General features: G+C 44.9%; 1 long non-coding RNA gene across 3 annotated transcripts in view; it reads right to left on the reverse strand.

Annotated features, from left to right (window-relative positions):
- The window catches only part of LOC141095655 (uncharacterized), a 244,238-nt gene that overhangs the window by 208,413 nt on the left and 15,097 nt on the right, over positions 1–20,728 (reverse strand). The window contains exon 3 of one of the 3 annotated variants that reach the window (XR_012233442.1): positions 20,578–20,633. The exons of the other annotated variants lie outside the window; for them this stretch is intronic. This is a non-coding gene — a long non-coding RNA (uncharacterized lncRNA). The remainder of the gene's footprint in view (positions 1–20,577; positions 20,634–20,728) is intronic. 3 annotated transcript variants of the gene reach the window in all.

Below are 20,728 nucleotides of genomic sequence, written 5' to 3' on the forward strand. Positions count from 1 at the left end.
AATTCCTATTTTGCATCTGTTTTCTCTCAGAAAGGAAATGTAACATCAACTGTTCTTCACTGTCCTATTAGCGGAATAGAAGAATCCAGGATATCTATAAACAGAAAGATAGTGAGGAAACACTTAGCTAACCTAAATGAATTCAAGTCACCAGGTCCAGATGAATTACACCCCAGAGTACTGAAGGAGATAGCAGAAGAAATTTCTGAACCCCTCTCCATAATCTTTGAAAATTCTTGGAGAACAGGAGAAGTCCCAGAAGACTGGAGAAGAGCAAATGTTGTTCCTATCTTCAAAAAGGGGAAGAAGGTGGACCCAGGCAACTATAGGCCGGTGAGTCTGACTTCTATACCAGGAAAGATCTTTGAACAAATTATTAAACAACATGTATGTCAGCACCTGGATAAGAATGAAGTGATTAAACAGAGTCAGCATGGGTTTGTAACTAATAAGTCATGTCAGACTAACTTAATTTCCTTCTATGATGGAATCACTGATTGGGTGGATCAAGGAAATGCTGTAGATATAGTATATCTTGACTTCAGCAAAGCATTTGACAAAGTATCTCATACAATCCTTATTGAAAAAATGTCTAAGTATGGAATGGACAAGGCAACTGTTAGGTGGATTCATAACTGGCTTAGTGATCGGACCCAAAGAGTGGTCGTAAATGGCTGCACATCCAGTTGGAAGAATGTCTCAAGTGGGGTACCACAGGGCTCTGTCCTGGGCCCTGTATTGTTCAACATCTTTATCAACGATTTAGATGAAGGAATTGAGGGTAAACTGATTAAATTTGCTGATGACACAAAGCTAGGAGGGATAGCTAATACTAGAGAAGAGAGAGAGAGGATTCAAAAAGATATAAATAAACTGGAGAAGTGGGCAGCAACAAACAGAATGGTTTTTAACAGGGAAAAATGCAAAGTACTACATCTGGGCAATAAAAATGAAAAAAGCATATACAGAATGGGAGGAATAGGGCTACGCAACAGCACATGTGAAAAAGACTTGGGCATACTAATAGATCACAGACTGAATATGAGTCAACAGTGTGATGCAGCAGCAAAAAAGGCAAATGCAATTCTACGATGTATTAACAGAAGCATACAGTCTAGATCACGTGAAGTCATTATTTCCCTCTACTCCTCTTTGGTCAGACCTCATCTGGAATATTGTGTCCAGTTTTGGGCGCCACGTTTTAAAAAAGACATCAACAAACTGGAGCAAGTTCAGAAAAGAGCGACCAGAATGGTGACCGGTCTGCAAACCCTGTCTTATGAGGAAAGGTTGCAGGATTTGGGAATGTTTAGTTTGCAAAAGAGAAGACTGAGAGGAGACTTAATAGCTGTCTACAAGTATCTAAAGGGCTGTCACATTGTAGAAGGATCAACTTTATTCTCATTTGCACAAGGAAAGACTAGAAGCAATGGGATGAAACTGAATGGGAGGAGACACAGATTAGATATTAGAAAAAACTTTTTGACAGTTAGAGTGATCAATGAGTGGAACAAGCTGCCACGAGAAGTGGTGAGTTCTCCTTCAATGGAAGTCTTCAAACAGAGGCTGGACAGACATCTGACTGGGATGATTTAGCGAATCCTGCTTTGAGCAGGGGGTTGGACCAGATGGCCCAGGAGGTCCCTTCCAACTCTACGATTCTATGATTCTATGCTCTTAGGAGGCCGTAATGGCACAGTATTTATTATAAATGTAGAGTAGGACCCCCCACATGAGATTGCCTTGGCGCGGCGGGGTGGCTCAATTGAATTGATCAATTTTTTTGCTAAATATCTCATTTTTGAATACAGCTGGATATTATGTGCATATGCACTTCAATTTATGCGTTCTAACCTTAAGCAGTGCTGGCTTCCCCCCCTATTTTCTTGTTGTTGGTTTGTGGCTCACCACCACTGTTGCCGTGCACGCTTGGCTATGTCCGCTATAATTTTTCTGTGTTCATTGTGATGGATCTAGGCTGCTGTGCACACACACGGCAGCCCCGCCCTGCCCCAAGCTTTATTTAATTGTGCACCAGTGTCTGGGCCAACATCGCCCTTCATCTATGTTTGCTGGTCGGGCAATGTGTGGAGGTCCATCCTGATATGTCTGTGTTCAGACCTGGTTGGCCTTCATCTGCACTTGCTTCATATGGCTTCATGGGAGCGATCCAGTAATGTACAGGTACAGATTGCACTTGATGTGGTCATGCTCTTAGGAGGCCGTAATGGCACAGTATTTATTATAAATGTAGAGTAGGACCCCCCACATGAGATTGCCTTGGCGCGGCGGGGTGGCTCAATTGAATTGATCAATTTTTTTGCTAAATATCTCATTTTTGAATACAGCTGGATATTATGTGCATATGCACTTCAATTTATGCGTTCTAACCTTAAGCAGTGCTGGCTTCTCCCCCTATTTTCTTGTTGTTGGTTTGTGGCTCACCACCACTGTTGCCGTGCACGCTTGGCTATGTCCGCTATAATTTTTCTGTGCTCATTGTGATGGATCTAGGCTGCTGTGCACACACACGGCAGCCCCGCCCTGCCCCAAGCTTTATTTAATTGTGCACCTGTGTCTGGGCCAACATCGCCCTTCATCTATGTTTGCTGGTCGGGCAATGTGTGGAGGTCAATCCTGGTATGTCTGTGTTCAGACCTGGTTGGCCTTCATCTGCACTTGCTTCATCTGGCTTCATGGGAGCGATCCAGTAATGTTCAGGTACAGATTGCACTTGATGTGGTCATGCTCTTAGGAGGCCGTAATGGCACAGTATTTATTATAAATGTAGAGTAGGACCCCCCACATGAGATTGCCTTGGCGCGGCGGGGTGGCTCAATTGAATTGATCAATTTTTTTGCTAAATATCTCATTTTTGAATACAGCTGGATATTATGTGCATATGCACTTCAATTTATGCGTTCTAACCTTAAGCAGTGCTGGCTTCCCCCCCTATTTTCTTTTCATCCCCCTACCTCCCCCCGCAAAAATTGGTAAGTGAGCTCTACTAGAATGTTTCAAATCATTCACTAAATAAATCACACGCTTGAATGACAAAGTGATATAGATTAATACAGTTTAAAAACATGGTTCTGTGTGGAAAATTTTAAAGCAGTTAGTGAGGCATAAGGCTGGTTATGATGGGCATTGTGGGCAATAGTAGTGGATATCATGCCTCATTCCTTTCTTGGAACATACAAAACATCTTGTCTCAGGATTCTTGTTTCAGTTGCTAGAATGAGTGCAATAAAATGTTGCTCAGTGAGTCTTTTGACATCTTCAGGTTCTAATGGTTGAGCAGGACAACATTTTCAAAAACAAGATTTTCAATTACCTTTTCCTGATAATCAAGGAAAGTATCTGAATTTCTGAATCTGAATTTCCTGCCTTTTTGTATAACACAAAAGAATTATATGTGGCCCCTTGAAACAAATAGATGACTATCTTTTTATACCAGGTATATGATTTTGTTGATACCTGGTATGGCTGTAGAACCTGGTCTACAAGGTCCACACACCCCATGTATTTATTGCAGTCAAAGACTGACATAGGTTTTTGCTTTGGAATAGTGGATCCTAGTTCTACAGTGGCCCTTGTGGCATGTGTGTGGACTGAGCTGAGGATAGAAATATCTTTTTTATCCTTATATATGAGGGCAAGCAGCTCTCCATTGTGTACAGTCCCTGACCACTCCTTTTGAAACTTTTTGTTAACCAGTGATTGTGGAAAGCTCTGACGGTTTTTAAAAATGGCCCCACAAGCCCCTATGTTATGTTCAACCAGATTTTAAATAGGGGTATGCTGGTGTAGTAATTGTCAACATACAGATTGTAGGTTTTAGTAAAAATGGACTTAACAACTCCCAAACAATTTTACATATCATCCCAGATAACTGTTAGAACATAAAAGGTCATGCACCTCCTCTGCAGTATAAAACTGATGGGCTATTTTACTAGTTTTAATTTTTTTTTTTTACCGAACTAATAGAAAACTCAACAGTCTGTATTCGTTATATTTTAGCACAATCTAAGTTCCTATCAAATTACCATATTTTTTGGACTATAAGACGCGCCGGACGATAAGACGCTCCCCAAATTTTCAGAAGGAAAATAGGGAAAAAAATTAATTTGTCAAATGGGGTCCGTCTTACAGTCCGAATTCAGCTTACCTGGGGGGATCAGTAGCCCTGCTGCAGCGAGGTCGCAGATATTCGGTGGTCCGGCGATATGACTCCCATCCCAGACTGGTGCTGCAGGTGCTGTGGCCTCCGGGAAATTACATCCCAGGCTGGTGCAGCAGGTTCGACGGTGGTGCTCGGGGCTCCGCCGGCACCTTGTGAAAGCCCAGAGGCCCCACATATCCATTGCTGCGATGCAGTGGTCTTCGGGAAATCCCATCCCAGGTTGGTGCGGCAGGTTCGGCGGTGGTGCTCTGTGGTGCGGGGGCTCCCCCGGCGTCTTGTTAAAGCCCGGAGGCCCCGCATATCCATTTCTGCAATGCAGTGGCCTCCAGGAAAATGGCTGCCAGGGCGCCGCATGCTCAGATTGAGTCAGAATATACTTACAAATACTGTGGTGGCAGCAGGAGTTGGGTGATTCTGCGGTCCCGGTCCGACGCTGCTAGGGGAAGATCACACTCCCTTCCCAGGCTGGTGCGGCTGGTGCAGCAGGTGCGTCAGGTTTGACGTTGGCGCTCTGTGGTGCGGGGAGGCTCTGCCAGCATTTAGTGAAAGCCCAGAGGCCCCGCACATCCATTGCTGCGATGCGGTGGCCTCCGGGAAAATGGCCGCATGCTCGTCTCCCGAGATCTTAATCTGAGCATGCGCCGCCCACAGTGGCCATTTTCCCGGAGGCCACTGCATTGCAGCAGATTGAGATCTCAGGAGACAAGATCTCTGGACAAGATCTTGTTGCCGAGATCTCTATCTGAGCATGTGCCACCCCGGCGGCCATTTTCTCAGAGGCCACCGCACCGCATCGCGGCAGATTGAGATCTTGGTAACGAGATCTCATACCGAGATCTCGAGAGACGAGCATGCGGCCATTTTCCCGGAGGCCACCGCATCGCAGCAATGGATGTGCGGGGCCTCTGGACCCTAGCCTAACCCTAGCCTTAACCCTAACCCTAACTTTAGCCTAACCCTAACTTTAAACCTAACCCTAACTTTAGCATAACCCTAACTTTAGCCTAACCCCAGCACTAACTTTAAGCCTAACCCTAACCCTAACTTTAGCCTAACTCTAACTTTAAGCCTAACACTAACCCTAACTTGCTTTATCTGTTTTTTTTTTTACTTTATAGCAAAATTGCTGACTGACACAGCTGTTACCAGCACCACTTGGCACACTGTTTCTCCTCTGATCTCTAACTGACAGGAGATCAGAGGAGAAAGTGTTTTTATGAGGCAGATTGCCCAGGAAAGTTTGTTGCTACAACAAACTTTCCCAGTTATTGCTGTATTTGGCTAGTGTGACGCTGACGTCATCAGGACCTGAACCAATCAGGTCTCATTGAGGTCAGGGGTCACAGTCAGCGTTCTGCACCGGAATCCCCACGTTATAAGGTACGCGGAAGTCCCAATCAGAACAAAACCGCCAACTGTTGACAAACGTCGGTTCTGCATAAAGCCTTGCAGGAACCGACATTTATCTTACGTCGGCGGTCGGTAAGCGGTTAAGGGAGAGTACGTGCTTCAATGCAAAATCACATTAGCCCACTCTCTAATGGTTTAGCAGTGTGAGAAATGGTGCAAGGCAATTTTTGTTTTTGGAAACCACATACCAAATCTCAAAATGTTTAAAATTGTGTTAATCCACAAATTTCAGTTAATTCACCTGAAACTCGGTGTTAGAGTGTTAGCAACTCCTGGAGTGGACCCTCTGGGTCGCGGCACCAACCCTCCCAGGGCGAGCTAGCCTAGTGAGGACCACCCCCTATACAGGGAGTGTCAGGAGCAAGCCCCAGGGGATACGATACCATGACTGCTGGCACCAGGCGGCCGGCTCACAGGAGATAACGAGACTGTGTGACTGGAGGGTGCAGGATACTAGGGAACACAGGAGAATACACGGGAGTGCGCTGAATACAGGATAGTGCAAGACGGGTACACGTGGGCAAATAAGGCGTGTAGCGAGTAACACATCCGGAGGTAAACAAAGCAGGACGAGTGCAAGGAGCACGACAGGGTACAGAATGAGGCAGCAGTCGTGCAAGGAGGTGTAACAGAACACAGAAATAGAGTGAATGCCAGGAGGCACGACTGAGCAAGAAACAAGGGACAAGATACGAGAGGATGTGCCAAGAGGCACAACTGAGCATGAAGCAACAAGGGTTCAGAGCAAGTGCTAGGAGCACCACAGAATAGCAGACAGAGCAGAGGACCTGAGAACAGCGCACAGCCAGGCTGGGACACAGCTGACCCAGCCAGGAAGCACAACAATAATCAGGCACCTCCCCTAGGGGGAGGTCGTCTGATATAGCACATGACTACTACTGGTTCCGGGTCAGGACCTAGCCAGAAAGCACATGACCACTACAGGTTCCGGGTCAGGTCCTCCATTACCATAGAGAGGACCGAGCCCTATACCGCACTGACAGGAGAGCGCAAGCGCAAATGTGACATGGAGGAGGAGACCCGGGGACGAGAGCTGCGCGTGCGCACCTGACGGGGACCCGAAGCCCCGCCTCCTGGTGAGCGCGGCATAACACTCGGTTCTTCATGGATCGATCTGGTCCTCTCTAATGAATATGTATTAGTTGGATACGAGGAGAATAGTTCCTGCATTATTTCTGCGTAAAGGAGGATTTATGTATGGAGGCTGTTTTTCATGAGTTTGACATAGCTTTTAGAGAGACTTTATAGACTATGCACCTGTTTGCATAGTTGCACCTTATTGTACAAACACAGCCCAATAGATTCACTAAATATACTGAGGAAGTCCTTTAAAAGTGGGTGGGTTTTACCTAGGGGGGCATAGTCATCAGCTGTCCAGTAGATTCACTAAAATGTATGCCACAAAGTGGCTTTAATTATAGCAGAGATATGCATAAAGGGTGTCCAACTGTCCATTCATTTTTAACACAATTTCATACGTGGAAATGTGAAAAAAAATCACACTTGCCCTGAACTAAATTTAATCAAACATCTTCCCAATATATTGGAGGACTAAATACAAACAAAGTTTTATTGCCCTGGAATAACACTTGAATGTCAATCATTTTCCAAATTTAGAGTGATGTCTGTCTAGAATGCTGTAGCAACAAAACAGAAACTATAAACTCTTATGATTTTTGAATTTACATATAGATACATGAATATCCTGAGTAGAGTCGCTGTAATATACATAGAACAAAATATAGATATACTATACAAATAACATTCAATAATACATCTAACATAGAAGCAGGAGACAACTAGACACATTTCAAGGACCTGGTTCATCAAATGTGTTTACACTTAAACCAAAATTCTCAAGTACGGTAAATTATTTTAAAATTTTCCAAAATATTTGCACAGCTCGAAGTTGTGCACAAACTTTGCAACTGTTGCCATTTTTATGCCGTTTTATCAATCTACTCCACTTTTTACCTGTACTCCCAGTCCCTGACCAGAGTAATATTTCTGGAGGAGACCTGGTCCATTCCAATAAGTAATGATCAACACCCAGGGTAGACAACCTTAACTCGTATTATGCATGTATTGTACTCAGTTGTCAGTTTCTTTGGTTTACCACGAAAATTGCAAGGGAGGTTTCATAGTGTTCATAAACATTCTTTCATGATAAAACATTATACAATATTTTCATATACAAGCCGACTTGCTTTGTTGTGTTGTAAGTTTTCAGTTACTTGCTATATTATGACTCATGATAAAGGTTTCACTATGAACGGATGTATTATTACTGCAGATTCTGAAATGTTCTGTGCAAGCCTCACACATTACTAGTAGTTTAATCTCTGCTGCACCTGTTTCATCAAGCAATTGTCTGTATGCAGTTTACGGAAAACTTACATGGTAACTCCACCATAGCCCAATTATTTTCCAAGGATACTGAATTCTTCTAAGTAAAACACAAACATACAACACACATGTCAATATCTAAATTGTATTATGGTCATTATTATTTATAGCAATAATAACTACTATTTACATAGCACTAAGGCTGTGTTCACATTAGGTTTTTATAGGCAATATTGAAAGTAAACATTGGGAGGAGTTTTCAATATATGCAGTGGGGAAAAAAAGTATTTAGTCAGCCACCAATTTTGCAAGTTCTCCCACAGATGAGAGAGGCCTGTAATGGACATCATGGACATGCATCAGAAATACTTAATGTATGGCCATCTTAAGGATACGTTCACATAGTGTTTGCCCCTACTTTGAGTGACTCCATTGGGGCTTATGTGCCATCGCAATACAAGATTTGGGCATATGCGCTGATGGGGTCATAGAGTAGTAGACTACGTCTTGCAGTCAGCTTCAACGAGGCGTATATGGCCAAAAATGATGTACGACAGAGCACACTGTGACTCCAACTGCATCATTATTGTCAATGTTCCCATCATGCTCTACGCCAGTATCACACAGAAGTTTTCCACTATTCTCCCTCTGTAACTGTGGAGCGCCCCCAGGGCAGGTGTGGTGGGTTACTCGGTACCAGGCCGGTATCTTAAAGGGATGTGTTGCGGTGGTGGTGACCCAGACCGTGGCCCTGGGTGTCCATGCAAAATAGATTAAATGAAGCTGAATAAAGTTTATAGGTAGATAGTGCCTGGCACCACCTGTCGTATCTGGTCAGAGGTGACCAGCGCTGCAGTGCAGATCCTCTGGGACAGATGGTGTGGTGCAGCAAAGATGTAGTAGCCCTCCACAGGCAGAGCTGTAGTCCCAGGTCAGCGGGAGTAGATGTTGAGGTTGATGGTGTAGTGTTAGGCACAGAGATGTAGCAGTGCTGAATAGGTTGGTGCAGGAAGAAGGCAATGACACAGCTGAATGCAGTTCCAATTCTTTTACTCACGTTTCTGGCACAGACAGGTGCTTGCTTCAGTGCCGCAGCCTCCAGGTCAGGGGCTCAGCCAACTCCCAGGCAGATGGAATACACCCTTCCAGCACTCCCTTCCGTGTGCCTTTTCTGAACGTCTCCTTACTAGCGCTAATCTGAAGTACTTGTAGTTCTGAATTACACTCAAGTTCCTCTTTCTTGATGTTACTTATAACTCCACTCGTATGACAGGCAGCTGTAGCTTGCTTCGGGGACTGCATACAAGCATGTCCCGGCTCACACACGCTGCTGCTGTGTCTTTGAGTCTTAGGTGGGAATAAAGTGATCTCAACTTCAATTGGTCTGGTTTCTGCTGTAGGATCATTAGTATGCACAAAAGGAAATTTTCTGCTCACCCCTCTTCACTCCTAATCACACCTCCAACGCACGGAAACACCCTGACCCGGGTGTATAGTGCATGCACAACATAGAAAAAGATTTTTCAGCATCTCCAGGAGATAAAATAACAATTGCTTTATTGAAAATATAAAATCTTCTTACCATCAAGTAAAAACAACATAAAGAGGCATATGGAGGGGAGCACTTTCCTACGTGTTTCACCCTGAAAGGGCTTAATCATGGAATGATTAAGCCCTTTCAGGGTGAAACGCGTAGGAAAGCAATTGTTATTTTATCTCCTGGAGACGCTGGAAAATCTTTTTCTATGTTGTGCAGGATCATTAGTATCACACACAGCCTCGGATACCGGTGCCCGGCCTTGGCGCATTGAACTTAGGAAAGGGCTCTGCACTAGCCCTAGTCCCCAGTCTCTCTCCTCCTCACATTCCGTTCTTATCTATCTTCCTTCTGAACAACTGATCCTTCTTTCTTTCTCTTTCCTTGCCAGCAGCTCCAGATCACAGGAGGCTGCTGCAACACGTCCTTTCCCTCCTTCGCCCAGAGGGGAATGGTCTTTCTCCCCTTCTATGGGGATTCCGACTGCAGAGTGGTCTTCTCTCTGCTTCCTCCTGCGGGGAACTGACTTAACTTCCTGTCAGCTTTCCCCTCTTGTTTCTAAGCTCCACCCACCACCCAGCACCCTTCACGAACCAAAGCAGCTGTCATAAAGGGTGCTCTGCTGTTCTAAGGTGTATGTGCTGGATGTAGGTACTGGATTCTGGTCAGGTGTTACCATCTTACCTGGGCAGTGGGACACTACACCTCAGGAGGAGGTGCAGTACCTCTGTGGTGACTGAACCCTCAGGGGTGCCACAACTGTTTTACAAGTCTGATTAAAGGATTCTTTTAACCTGAAGGGTGAGTGCCATCTTTTTCTCTTTTAGCCAGTACACCCGTAACCTGTTATGCAGGGGTGTGAATGTATGCCCCGATGGAGTCACTCAACAAAAGATCAAACGTGATGTGAACTCTGCCTAGTACTCCTAAAACTGGTTAGTTTGTTCTCCTGAACTGGGCCTAGTTGTATGCTATGCGTTTGGGATAAAGGAACTGAATTGTGAGCCATTTGCATGATGACATTATTATGAGCAATACAGATAGGCACCATACAAGTGTAAGAGTGGTGTATATGTGTAAGGGGCTGACATTGCTATGGACAGCAGAGACACGCTGCCCCTTTTAGAGACAGCACCCCCTTGGCTGATGCGATGGTACATTCGATTCTACCCTTCAAAAGACTGCTTTGGTTTGCTCTTCCAGCTGTGGAGAGGGGAGGGGCTGTTTTCTCAGTGAGTGTTTGGAGCTGGGAGTCTGCAGGAGACTGACGTGAGGTGAAAAATGTGAAGCTTAGAACTGACTGAACCTGTGGGATTGTGTATACCCTTCTGGGATAACGAAGATGTTTTTCCTGTGTTACTGCGAGGAGCCATGAAGATCTACAAGGAAGGAATTCAGAAGAGGGAGTTCACCGTTTCTAGGAACAGGTTCGGAATCGTCACACAAGGACAAGACCACGTTGTACAAAGCTTCCAGGGAGGACATCGCATCATCTTGCAGAGAACTGCAGGGGGCCCCCAGGAAGGAACTGAGACACCAACTTTACATGAGTGCTAACCCCGTGTGAGCACATGTTTAGGGCTTAGGATAGGCTGCAATAGACAGAGCATGGTAGCCGTGCGGCCGAAGTAGCAGCGGCCAGTCAGGCTACAGTTAGAGTAGCAACATACTGTACTTTATTGTATTGTTTTGCCTTTTGAAAAATACACTGATCTGTAATAGTTGGTGCACTGTGCCATTTGTACGGCCCAGCTAGAGAATATCACTTTTATAAATTGTTTTATGTCATTGCATACCCCTGTTGACCAGCTTGGTCATGACTATTACTCTTGGCAACATTACACAAGCAACATAATTAATATATAGCACCTCTTTGTAAGTGCCATATAATCATTTTTGAACATATAAAAGCATAACCACTGTTTCCTAGCAGATAAAATGACAGATATACTTTAGCACACAACAAAGATGAGAGCTATTTCATGTGATTCTATTTACAGAGCTACAACATACAAACAAAGGGATTGAAAGAGGATGGATTCACTGTCTTGAAAGGCAAATGCTATCTTTGATCTTTCTGGTTTGTTCTCACTGGTTTCAACTTGTAAGTTTACTTTCACACTTGCGTTTTTTTTGTGCTGCGCACCGTGTGCAGTGCAAACGCACATAAAAAACGCATCATGCATTTTTGTGTGGGTTTGTGCACGTTTTTTAAAAAAGCATGCGGTTTTTTTTGCGCTGACGTGCGCATTTCCATGTGCAAGTCAGCGCCCCCATAGACTATAATGGGTGGTTAGGTGAAAAAAAACACATTGCGTGCGCATGCGTTTTTTTGGGGCAAGTCGGACGCACAAAAAATGCAACAGAGTGCATTTTGTGTGCCCGAGCGCACACTACCAAAAAATGCATGCGCGTACAAACGCATGAGTATGCGCACCCATGTTAAGAATAGGAAAAAAATGCATGCTTTTTTGCGTGAAAAAACAGTGTAAAAAAACCGCAAGTGTGAAACCAGCCTAAGCAGAAAAAGAAGCTGCTGAACTATGAGATGTGTGTTCATCTGCTACAACCCACAAGAAACATTTTCATTGCCAGTTTGCTAGTATCAATAATTGCTAATACATTAAGGCTATGTGAACACGTTGCGGATTTTGATGTGGATCTGCAGCATTTTTGGCAGCACGGAATTCCATCAAATCCACAGTATAGTGAACAACCAATGTTAGTCAATGGGAAATTCAGAATTGGTGTGGACATGCTGCGGAAAAATACGCGCCGATTTGCAGCATTTTATTTTCCGCAGCATGTCAATTCTTTTTGCGGATCTGCTGCATTTCTGCACCCATTGACTTCCATTGAGTCAGTCAAATCCGCAGCAAAACTGCAGGTGTAAAAAGATTTGCAGTTTTGCTGTGGAGTTGGGTGCAAAAAACGCTGCAGATCTGGAGGATGAAAAGTGTGTGGGCGGAGACTATGTGTGGGCGGAAAATGTGTACAGGACTGTCTGCTGGTGTCTATGTGTATCTGTGTACGTGCACGGATGTCTGCAGGTGTGTGCGCGGCTGTGTGCAGGTCTGTGTGTAGGAAGGCATCGTCCTATGGGACTACTAGTCCCATCCAGCTATGTCTACTACAGTGACAGCATTAGCCGATGATTGGACAGTAGTAGTCCCATCATCCGGCTACTGTGTTGAATAGTAAAAAACAAAACAAAACACATACACACATACAGTACACATGCCTTGATCACCTGCAATAAAAAATAAACCAATGCAAATACTCCCTGTTCCGACGTAATCCAGTTAATAACGATTGTCCCATGACGATCTTCCGTGTAAGCGCTGTCACATGGGGAGCTGTGACCGCTCTACAGGGGTTCTGGTATACAGTGGCCAGAGATAATCCTCCCACAGTGGATCACTCCGCCGCCTAGAGGTCACCGGAGTTCTTCCTGTCACGTGCGGCACCGCTGCGTGAAAAATTCTGACACAGCAGTGGTGCCATAAAGTGAACGCGAACTCTGATGAAGTACACTGTGGGAGTATTATCTCCTGATGTGGCAGCTCTGCACAAGAGATCGTCGTGGGACACTCGTTATTAAATGGATTACGACGGAACGGATTATTTGTGTTGGTTTATTATTTTATAGTTTTTGCAGGTGATCGAGGGCGTTGCAGGAATTAGACATATAATAAATATGGGAAACTGTGTTGTGTTTTATTTCATTAAAATACAGAACCTTATTCTGGCTGTGTTTTTATTTAACCCCTTAACAAATATATGATAGTAATGGATAGGTGTCTTATTGATGCCTCTCCATTACTAAGTCTGGCTTGATGTCACCTTACAATACAAAGGTGACATCAACCCCACAACTATTACCCCATATGCCACCACTACAGGGCAGTAGGAAGGTGTCGGAATTGGCGCATCTTAGAGATGCTCCATTTCTGGGGCAGCTGAGAGCTAGTGTTTGTAGCCAGGGGGGCCAATATCCATGGCCCCTTCCTAGGCTATCAATATCAGCCTGCAGCTGTCTGCATAGCCTTTTCTGGCTATTAATTATAGGTGGACACAATGTCATTTTTTGGGAGGCTCTCCTATTTTAATAGCCAGAAAAGGCTAAATATACTGCTGTGAGCTGATATTAATAGCCTGAGAAGATCCATGGGTATTACCCCCTTTCCAGGCTATAAACATCAGCCCCCAGTCTCCCCGGCTTTCCCTGTTCTGGTTTTGAAAATTGTGCGGGAGCCCATGCCATTTTTTCCCTTTTTTTAAATTAAACAGATATTGCGTTTAATGCAGACTTTGTGTGTGTGTTTCTTTATTTAACTCTTTATGTACCATTTTATTATGTTCATTACTAAACATCGGCCTTGGTGTTATCTATCTATTTATAGATTTATCTATCTATAGATAGATAGATAGATCTATATTGTGCAGTTTTTGCAGCTTGCACGTGTTCACACTTGGAGGTGCTGGTCGTTTTCTTTGTCTATTCAGTTACTGGATGCTAGCTGCCTCTAGTCTGATCTTGCACCCCTCCCATTGGCCTTGCCCATAAATTGTAGGCTGGTGGCCCAGATGTGGCCTATGTACGGTAGAGCAGGGACCCATCAGAGGGAGGTCACCTTGCCATGGTTGATGGGCTTACATGAATTGGCCAATTTGTGCACTAAGAACCTTCATTTTCATTTATAACTGTAAGTTTAAAAATTTTTTTTGAAAAAAATATTTTTGAGGATTATTATCTAAATTGAATGGTTTTAATGTTTTTCTGTGTTTTCACATGGCCTAGATCCATGCACATGCGCTGCTGCATTCTTTTTATCTATATTGTGCAGTTTTTGCAGCTTGCATGTGTTCACACTAGGAGGTGCTGGTCGTTTTTTTTTGTCTATAGATAGATCTATAGATAGATAGATATATAGATAGATCTATAGATAGATAGATCTATAGATAGATGGATAGATAGATCTATAGATAGATGGATAGATAGATCTATAGATAGATGGATAGATAGATTTACAGATAGATGGATAGATCTATAGATAGTTAGATTAGATAGATACATCTATAGATAGATTAGATAGATAGATCTATAGATATTCACTTATATTTGTTTTGTGTACATTTTATGTGATCATGGTATGTGAGGATAAAGTATTCACTGGAGTATGTAAAAGAAGAGGTTGGACAAAGAAATGACATCACAATTCTTTTTTTTTTGTTAAATAATAGATCCTTATTTAGCTTACAAAAACGCATACAAATCCGCATGAAAAAAACACATGAAAATCCGCATCAAAAACACATCAAATCCATGTGGATTTTTATCTGCGTTTTCTGCCAAGAGAGGAAGAATCTGCGCAGAAAATTCCACAGGCAAATTGGCAACGTGTGCACATACCCTTATTTCACTTAGGCTATGTGCACACGTTGCGGATTTGCTTGTGTAAAATTCTGCGTGGTTTCTGCCTCTCTTGGCAGAAAACGCAGTTGAAAATCTGTGCGGTTTTTATGCGGATTTTATGCATTTTTTATGTGGATTTTCATGCGTATTTTTATGTGGATTTTCATGTTGATTTGTAAATCCATAGAGCTAAATAAAGATATATTATTAAAAAAAAAGAATTGGGGTGTAATTTCCTTGTTCAACCTCTTCAGCCAGATACCCTCATTAATGTTAAATAAAGACACACACACACACACCAGCCTATGTTGGAGCATTAACATAATTAACCTACATGTGCTGTAACAAAAAAGCAACTCAGAAATCTGCGTGAAAAGCAATATCTGTTTATTTTTCAAAATTTTTTTTTAAAAAATTGCGTGGGCTCCCGCATAATTTTAATAACCAGCAGAGGGAAAGCTGACGGCTGAGGGCAGATGTTAATATTCTGGGAAGGAGCCCATAGCCATAAAGGTTCCCAGGTTATTAATATCATCTCAAAGCTGTTTGCTTAGCCTTTACTAGCTAGTTTACAGGGGAACCCCAGAAAAAAATTGCCATGAGGTCCCTCTATAAAATCAAACTAGCAAAGGCTTGGCAGACAGCTGCGGGCTGATATTAATAGCCTGGGAAGGGGCCATGGATATTGGCGCCCCCCAGGCTAAAAACATCAGCTCTCAGCCATCCCAGAAATGGCTCATCTTATAGATGCGCCAATTCTGGCACTTAGCCTCGCTCTTCCCACTTGCCCTGTAGCGGTGGCAAGTGGGGTTCATATTTATGGGTTTGATGCTACCTTTGTATTGTCACATGACATCAAGCCCACGGGTTAGTAATGGAGAGGCATCTATAAGACACCTATCCATTACTAACCCCATAGTTACATGGTAAATAAAGACACAGAATAAAGTCCTTTATTTGAAATAATCACACAGACTCCTTTATTGAATCTTAATTTACCATACTTAGGCCGATTTCACATTTGCTCTTTATAGCGCAGCGATGGCCTGTGCACGGCGGCCGATAAGCCCTGCCCCCTGCCGGCTCCCTGCCCACCCCTTCCGGTCATCGCCGCCTGCTAGCGCACATGGACGCTTGCGATCTGCGCACCCTATCTTTAGCATAGGGTACGTAGATCGTGCGCTAGCCGTGCGCTAGCAGGATTTTGCCGTGCGCTACGCACTTTTGAAGGTGCGCTGTGCGCGCCGAAATGCAACATGCTGCGTTCGGCGCACACGGGCGCACCTTCAAAAGTGCGCAGCGCACGGCAAAATCCTGCTAGCGCACGGCCAGCGCACGATCTGCGCACCCTATGCTAAAGATAGGGTGCGCAGATCGCAAGCGTCCATGTGCGCTAGTAGGCGGCGATGACTGGAAGGGGCGGGCAGGGAGCCGGCAGGGGGCGGGGCTTAGCGGCGGCCGTCGCTGCGCTATAAAGCGCAAATGTGAAACCGGCCTTACTGAATGCCTAATCCCCGACGCCCTCGTCTCCTGCAACAAAAATAAAATAATAATATAGCTGGATGGGAGTAGTAGTCCCATCAGACAACGCCTGGGTACACACACACACATAGACACCTGCAGACAGACACACACAGACACCCGCAGACAGACAGACACACACACACACCTGCGGACACCCGCAGAGACCCTCAGACAGATGCACACACAGACATCTGCAGACAGAAAAACACACCCACAGACTCCCACAGACAGACACAGACAGACATGCACACATTCTCCGCTCATACATATTTTCCGCCCACACACACATTCTCCGCTCACACACACATTCTCTGACCACACGCTCTTCCTCCTTCTGACATCATTTCCTTTCTGCAGCGCTTTGTCACTCAAATCTGCAGCAAATCCGCAAACCTTTTTACACCTGCGGTTTGGCTGCGGATTTGACTGACTCAGTGTAAGTCAATGGGTGCAGAAACACTGCAGATCCGCAAAAAGAATTGAGATGCTGCAGAAAAGAAGACGCTGTGAATCAGGACGGAATTTTCCACAGTATGTGCACACCAGTTCTGGATTCCCATCGATTAACATTGCTTGAGCAATCCTTTGCGGGTTTGGTGCAATTCCGCGCAGAAAAAACGCTGTGGATCCGCAACAAATCCGCGACATGTGCACATAGTCATAGAGAGGACCATTCTTGTTTTTTTTATTTTAATTTGTGTTTATCAGTAATAAGGTTCAGATAGGCTAATTAAAACATTTTTTTTTGCTCCACAAAATTGTTGAGATAAGGAATTTTGAAAGTTATTTGCAAACTAGCTGAAGAGCCCGGCGCTGCCCGGGCAAAGTAACTAACTGTGGTTAGTTATAGCAAATTATAATTATCCTCCATCCCATAGTCCCGTGCCCATATACCCATCATACATATCCACGATCCCATAGGCCCGGCCCATATACCCATCATACATATTCTCCATCCCATAGTCGAGTGCCCATATACCCATCACACATCCTCCATCCCATAGTCCCATGCCAATATACCCATCATACATATTCTCCATCCCATAGTCCCATGCCCATATACCCATCATACATATTCGCCATCCTTTGGTCGAGTGCCCATATACCCATCACACATCCTTCATCTCATAGTCCCATGCCCATATACCCAACATACATATCCTCCATCCCATAGTCCCGTGCCCATATACCCATTATACATATCCGCCATCCCATAGTCCCGTGCCCATATGCCCGTCATACATATCCTTCATCCCATAGTCCAGTGCCCATATACATACCCATCACACATCCTCCATCCCATAGTCCCGTGCCCATACAGTATACCCGTCATACATATCCTCCATCCCATAGTCCAGTGCCCATATACCCATCACACATCCTCCATCCCATAGTCAGCCATTATGATATCATAATGAGCGGCAGGGCTTGCAACCTATGATGACATCAGCGTCGCCATGGCAACCATTATGACATCATAATGAGGGGCGGGGCTTGATACACACGCTTTTTCCCCATTATGTAGATAGGGGCAAAATTGTTTGGTGAATTGGAACGCGCGGGGTTAAAATTTCGCCTCACAACATAGCTTAGGACACTCTCGGGGTCCAGACGTGTGACTGTGCCAAATTTTGTGGCTGTAGCTGCGATGGTGCGGATGCCAATCCCGGACATACACACACATACACACATACATACATACACACACTTAAACTTTATATATTAGATTTCCCCTTCAACTGAGGGAGTGATACCAGAAATCTTTCTCTGGAGATGTTTACATTTTCCCCTGTATGCTGTTGCCCAATCAAAAGAAAGTAGCATCATACAGGAAAAAAGAAAAGCAAATCTCCTCAGAAAAGATCAGGTTTTCTGCATGATCAGATAAGACTTGTCTCATTTTATCATGCTCATAACTCTTCACTTCCATGGCTTACTGTCATTACAGATCTGGGATTGGAGGAGAGCTGCAGTGTTTGAGCTTTGTACAAGTAGTTTTTGTCATATACTACACTCTGGAACTATTATAGTGATACTACAGGGACTAATCATGCACAAAACATGTGTCACGATTCGACTGGCGAGTGACCTGGGACCAGGGGCACCTTTCCTAGCTCTAACACTAGGGGGTGCCCTAGCAAGCCCTGTTGCCCGGGATACTTCAGATGATGAAGACACCAGGGCCTCCGCCCTTGCCCTATCTCCTAGATTAGCCCTTTTTCTGTCCCCCTCCCCCACCCAAGGAAGAGGGGGCGCTACTGTGCACTGCAGTACACCAACCTGAAAGACAGGGTAACAAAGACAAGGGTAAACTGAAAACTCGACACACACAAAATATACACTCACATATAACAGAGGTATTCATCAGGGCTTGTAGGGAGAGGGAAGAAAGCAAAACAGGGAGGGATGAGGAATTACAAAGCGTACAAATAAGACAACAGTCACTAATAAACTCCTCCAGCTCTCCATCTCAAACCAACTTCTTCCACTCCTATGTCTTGCAGCAATTGCTACCTCAGACAAGGACTTGGTAATTGAGCCCAGATCTTATAGGTAAAAGGAGTGGCTAACCGAGCACAGCTGAATGCAGGAATTTCCTATGTGGCGCCCCTGAGGCTCAGTCACCACAAAGGTACTGCACCTTCTCCTAAGGTGTGGTGCCCCACCATCCAGGTAAGTTGGAGGCTCCTGACCACGCTCCAACACTCGCACCCCACACAACAGAGTAGTTCAGCAAAACCACATTGCGGCTCCTTGCTTAGAGAGAAGCAGAGCACCTTTGGTGATTCCCTGCTTGGAACACTAAACGTGCTGGGACGTGGGTGGAGTTGAGAATACATATAAAAGAGCGGGATGGTTTAGAGAGGAGTGAGGAAAGGAGATCCCTGGAAGAGGGATGGAGGAAGGCGTGCTGCAGCTGCCTCAGTGATCTGAGCCAGCTGGCACGGGAAAGGAAAGAAGGAGAAAGACATTGAACCGAAGCCTGAGCTTCCATAGGAGGGAAAGACAAGTACGGAACGTAGGAGTAAAAGGGAACACAGAGGACGTGGGTTAGAGGAAGAACCCTGCCTAGAAGTTCTAAGCGCAAAGCCGGGGTCTGGTCCCCGAGGTTGTATGGACAGTTATGGTTCTGCAGCAGACACCGGTGGAGTAGTGGGCTGTAAATGCACTACTCCCATGTAAGACTTGAGGGCACAACAGCAACACGGATAGAGAGCCGGGGCTCAGGAGTAGAGAGTCCCCAAAGCAGGCTACAGCTGTCTGCCGTACAAGTAGAGTTCTTGGGAACATCTGTCAGGAGGAACTCCAGTGTAACTCAGTACTAGGAGATCTTCACACTTAAAGACACTATAGAGACGTTCAGGAAAGGCACATAGGTTGGCGGAGTGTTGGAAGGGAGCATTCCATCTTGCCTGGAGGTTGACTGAGTCCCTGACCTGGAGGACACAGCACAGAAGCGGGCACTACAGACTGTCAGTAAAGCTTTGGAACTACATGCCCTGGTGTCCTCCATTCCTTCCTGCATTCGTCTGCCTGGCACTGCTACATCCCCTGCGCCAAACACTACACCATCTAAGTGTCTACACATCTACACTGCCCTGGGACAACAGCCCTCCATGTGGAGGGCTATAGCATCAGTGCTGCACCACACCATCTGTCCCGGAGGATCTGTCTGCAGCGTCGGCTTAACACCTCCCTTGCCAAACACCACAGGTGGCGTCACGAACTATTCATCTAACTACATTCCACCATTCACATCTTCCTATTACTTGGGCGCCCAGGGCCACGATCCGGGTCACCACTGCTGTGACACATTCCACTGATACCGGCCCGGTACCGAGTACCCCACAGCCCTGGGAGGGCGACCCACCTACATGGCCGATTAACCACTGTTCTGCTGGAAGAAATAAACACATTTAATACACTGGAGAAGTGCTTCTTCTCAGCGGCGGAGTAGGAGCCACCAGACGACACGGGTTTCTGGCTCCGCTTCGTTGCGGTAACCTCGTGACAACATATTATGAATTTTTCTAGGGACGTTTGCTTATTCCCCCTGTATAACGCTGTCATCTAATGATTGGGTAGCTTCATACAGGTGAAAAAGTAAACACCCTAAGAGAAGAATCTCTGTTAACATACCCGTGGTTGAAAAGAAAATTTTCATGTAACTTCAAAGGCACCATATCTCCATAATGCTGTGGAGAAGACAAACAAAAACATTTTAATCAGCACCTCTGGCCCTTTTTACTGACATACACAGTTTAAAATAAAAAATATCATGATAGGTCCT

This window comes from Dendrobates tinctorius, unplaced genomic scaffold, assembly GCF_039654945.1.
Source record: "Dendrobates tinctorius isolate UK_male_01 unplaced genomic scaffold, ASM3965494v1 ptg000070l, whole genome shotgun sequence".
Classification (NCBI taxonomy): Eukaryota; Metazoa; Chordata; class Amphibia; order Anura; family Dendrobatidae; genus Dendrobates; species Dendrobates tinctorius.